Raw genomic sequence first — 5000 nt, 5'->3', positions numbered from 1 at the left:
AGATTTATTTTTCAAATTGGCCAGAAATTTTTTTAATTTCAATCCTCAATCGATTACGTTGAACCTCGATTTGTCAAATAAAAAAAAAAAGAAAGAGAAAAAAAAGTGATCTTTTATATAGAGCAATATCCACTAAATGTGCTCAAAGCGCTTTACAAGGGGTCCCCGGCCAACAGCAACATTTATCATTTAGGACAGGACATGACGCCTGTTAGGCGATGTCACATTTTTTTTTCGGACAGAGAAATGCTGTAAAGGGCCAGGTACTCATTTTACACCTGAGTACGGTGAGAGAATGTGAATAAAGAGACTTTTCTAAGGACTCCACTATGCGCCGAGCGAGGCTCGAACTCAGGACCTTCCGATCCAAAAGCGAGTGTCATTTCACTAGACCACATAGTCGCACGTGGAAAGAAAACCCAACAAGAAACAAACTATCAAAATCTGACACTTCTGAGAGAACTGTTAGATTTGACACTAACAAATTTGAAGTCATCATCATTATTATTCTTATCATCGATCTTTGACTTATTGCCGAGAGCCTCCTAATCCTCGGAAAGGGACGCTTTGGCAGCTTCTCTGATTTGTTGAGTGAGTTCTTTCCACTGATGACGGTTTCCTGGATCTCAGGTGTTCAAAATCATTTTCAAATCTCAGCACAGTTCTTGTGTATCATCGAGGCGCTTGAGGTCTTTATTTATCGTAGTGTATAAATGCTTGTTGTGGGTCTTCCTTTGTGATTATCAAGTCAGCTTGGTGTAAAGAATAACGCCATTGCCTTATAAGCTGAAATATTTCTGTCTCTCCCTAAGGTATGTCCAAATAATCTCCATCTTGTTTTCAAAATGTGAATCGACAGCGGCGTTTCTTCGCATTTTATTTTGTGCGATTAATTACTTATTTTGTTTGGGAAGTGGATATTTAGATTTTCCGGAAGTGTTTTCGATGGAAGGCATCTAGTTAATCTTCTTCGCATTTTGTTAGTGCCCATGGTCCACAGTTGTGAATAAGTATTGATTTAACAAGGCTCTTGTATAGCTTTATTTTCTTTTCAATTTGTTGTTTCTCAGCCATACGTGTGTTAATAATAATAATAATAATAATAATAATAATAATAATAATAATAATAATAATAATAATAATACACAATACATTTATACAGCGCTAATTCTCGTGTAAAACACAAGCTCTGGGCACTTTACAATATAAATTATCAATTTTGAAAAAAAAAAAAAAAAGTTAAATAGAACATACAATGCAATGAATTCATAGTTATCTTCTTGAGAACGGTTGTCGACAGAAGTTTTCATCTTTCTACGTCTTCTTAGTCTCCAATTAACGATACGAAGTTCTCTGTCTTTTTCCAGTCTTGTGTCATTTTCCACTCTTGTAGATCTATCGATATTTGAAGTAAAAGTTATCAGGCAAATAAGAAAAGGAAACAAAAAGTGATATTAAGGCAGTATTCTCTCAAACAGTTTAATGAAAGCAGCAATTCTATCATAACCAGATCTGAGGACTGGTTAAAGTTAATTTCAAGGGTAATCGATGTGGGGCTAGGTGGTCTTGTGGTTTGACACTCGCTTTCGGATCGGAAGGTCCTGGGTTCGAGCCTCGCACTCGGCGCATAGTTGAGTCCTTGGAAAAGGCTCTTTACTCACATTCTCTCACCGTACTCAGGTGTAAAATGAGTACCTGGCCGTTAACAGTGTTGTCTTTGTCCGAAAAATTGTAATATCGCCTAACAGGCGGCATGTCCCGTCCTATATGTTAAATGTTGCTGTTGGTCAGGGACCCCTTGTAAAGCGCTTTGAGCACATTTAGTGGATATTGCGCTATATAAAGCTCTTAAAAAAAAAAGTTAATCGCTTAAGATATTATATGGCCAGAGTTTATCTCAATTTCTGTATCATAGTACGATGAAAAGACATTAGCTTTGCTTTCTAAATCTATTCTTTAGAAGCAACGCCGGAAAGTCGTAAAGTGCTTTCAACAAGATCCTAATTAGACCAAGTTAGCCTGACTAGTTGTTGCTGCAGTTATTGTATTGTGTGACCTTTGTACCTTTGAAGAAAACATGTTTCTTCGATCTTTCAGGCCGTATATAAAGAGAAATAATCGATGAAAGACATGCTTCATTATTATTTTCTTGTAATAATATCTCTTTAAAAACGTATAACCATTATTCGGTCCGCTTTTAAAGCCCCCCCCCCCCCCCCCCCCCCCAACCACCTATCCATTTGTTACCAGAAAACTTTTTCTTCATAGTGCACCCCTATCGATTTAAAGTTTAACATTCGCATCCTGTTAAAGATTCAGAAACCTAATACTCAAAACTTCTGAAATTTTTGACGAATTGCGGAATCCAAGGAGAGAGAGAGAGAGAGAGAGAGAGAGAGAGAGAGAGAGAGAGAGAGAGAGAGAGAGAGAGAGAGGGGGGAAGAGAGGAGAGAGAGAGAGAGAGAGAGAGAGAGAGAGAGAGAGAGAGGAGAGAGAGAGAGAGGAGAACCACAGGCTTTCCCTCTCATAGCTTGTTAGAGGAATAATATAATATGGAGTATGATGAAGATGGTGAATGGTGTTATAGGGGAATGGTGAAAGTGAAGGATTGTAACGAAAATATTAATGATGATGATGATGATGATGATGATGCTGATGATGATGATGATGATGATGATGATGATGACGATGATGATGATGATGGTGTTGTTGTTGATGCCGGTTTTTTTTGGTTTTTTTTTATTTTATTTTTTTTTTTTGTTGTTTTTTTTTAACGATAACTACTATGTTACTAGTTTGCATCTTGTGTGAGTGTGTCTATGTCAATATTGTATTGTTATAAATGTGTTATACATGACAAATTGCCACTTTTTTTTGGGGGGGGGGGGGGGGGGACAATAAAGATATATTATTATTATTATTATTATTATTATTATTATTATTATTATTATTATTATTATTATTATTATTATTATTTAAATTTACTGATGCTATTATTATTATTATTACTATTATTATTATTATTATTATTATTATTATTATTATTATTATTTATTATTATTATTATTATTATTATTATTATTATTGTTATTATTATTATTATTATTATTATTATTATTATTATTATTATTATTATTATTATTATTATTATTATTATTATTTAAATTTACTATGCTATTATTATTATTTACTATTATTATTATTATTATTATTATTATTATTATTATTATTATTATTATTATTATTATTATTATTATTATTATTTATGAAGTAAACGTATCCTAACAAAATGTACGACCATTGTTATCAAAAGGAAATATCTTAATCAATGTCTTAATCGTTTCTATGTTACACGTTTGTGTTGAGAATATTGGCTATTAAGCTTAAATGCTGGCCAAATACTTCGCGGATTTTTGTGTGTGTTGAGCCCGTGACCTCAAGAAGTCAGGGAGAGAAGGCTCTAATAAGACTAGGGTTAGAGGCGATCTTTTTTGGGATCGTGTATAGCTCATACGGTAGAGTCACTACCCCCCGGCCAGGCGGAGTTGTCGTACAAGTAAGGTCGCGGGTTCGACCCCCCCATCACCGCCGCGAAATTTTTATTCTCTATTGTCTTTTGGCACTTTCTTATTCACTTCATTTCAAAGGGAAATAAGCGTTAAAGCCACACTTTGATGTTTCTTTGCCTTTGGTTGCGTCCTCTGGTCTTGAAAAAAAAAAGGACTTTAAAGATTGTCCACGATGTTAGAGCTTTGCCATCTGCAGTGTGATATTTTAAAAATCTATATCACGAGAAATCATAGGCCTTATGGGTTATATAGGGTTAATTTCAAGGGTGATAATTAATAAAAGGGATACTTCATCTTTTTTTATTATCTTGGATTGCGTCCCTCAATGAAATTTACGACTTTTGTTGAAATGAGAAAACAATAATCAACATTAATGTCGTAAGGATCCCAATTTGACAAATAGAATTTTACCAACATTTGGACTTGTATCTTAAGTCCTGTTACTATCAATCATATAGAACATGGCCTTGTCGTAATTATTCGCTGTGTCAACTCTCTCCTTACCGGCCATTTTCAGGATTGTCCTCAAAACTTCACACCCAACCAATACAAAAATAGATTTATTTCACTCAAACACAAAATCTGTCTGTTCTTGCTATACATATTTCTTTATGCTAAACAAGTTCTTCAACACAGTGTTAATATACTTTAACTATATCAATCATTTTTGTTCAAATATTATGATGTACAAAAGAAATCAGAATGAGATAAAATGTTGGCTGCATCGCAACGAATGTGACGATTTTCCTATTGGTGGTAACTGACTGACTGACTTAAGGCCTTTCGCTTCCTAATCATCCGATGAGGACGCCTCGGCTGCCTCCCTAATCATCTGTGTCATTTCCTTCCACAGTTCACGGTCTTTAGCTGTGGATGCTAAGTTCATACGGTCTTCCTTTGATTTTAATTCATTGTTATTTTGAAGGCGTTTTAGATCTCGATTGAGGACAGTATAAATTGACGTGGGTCGTCTACCTTGATATTTCTTGTGTCCAGATAGGGTGAAAAACGTATTCATGGCTTTATTAGCTGGTATATTTTCATCTCTTCTGAGTATATGCATAAGAAGCCGGAATCTTGCCTCCAGGATTTGAATGGATAAGGGTCTTTCATTACATTTTTCATACAGTGTTTTATTGCTTATTTTTGTGGGGTATCGTATATTCAGGACTCTTCTCAGTGGGTGGTAAGGAGGGGGTCATTGTATCATATTGTTGAAATCAAATCGGGCCAGATTTCATGACATTATATAGAACAGAAACTGAGTATTTTGGATTTTGACTTATGGCTGTCAGATGGCCAAAATGTCTTCTGACCAATTTCGACTTCAAAAGTGCCCAAAGTGAACCTCTCGTGGCCAAACTCTGCAAACACTTTTATCCCGTGAAAAAAACGCATCGGTTTTAATAAATTATCTTATATCGATACTTT

At 34.9% G+C, this 5000-nt stretch overlaps 2 protein-coding genes across 11 annotated transcripts in view; both read left to right on the top strand.

The window, feature by feature from the left end:
* Positions 1-5000, top strand: part of LOC144981110 (uncharacterized) — a 92634-nt gene that overhangs the window by 57101 nt on the left and 30533 nt on the right. The window lies entirely within an intron of this gene.
* Positions 1-5000, top strand: part of LOC144955939 (uncharacterized) — a 19063-nt gene that overhangs the window by 6729 nt on the left and 7334 nt on the right. The gene's annotated exons all lie outside the window — the stretch shown is intronic.

This window comes from Berghia stephanieae, chromosome 10 (genome assembly GCF_034508935.2).
Source record: "Berghia stephanieae isolate SIO BIC M18660-M18661 chromosome 10, UCSD_Bste_1.3, whole genome shotgun sequence".
Lineage (NCBI taxonomy): Eukaryota > Metazoa > Mollusca > Gastropoda > Nudibranchia > Aeolidiidae > Berghia > Berghia stephanieae.
Note: the sequence above shows the minus strand (reverse complement) of the source record. Positions and strands in the feature narration are given on the sequence as shown.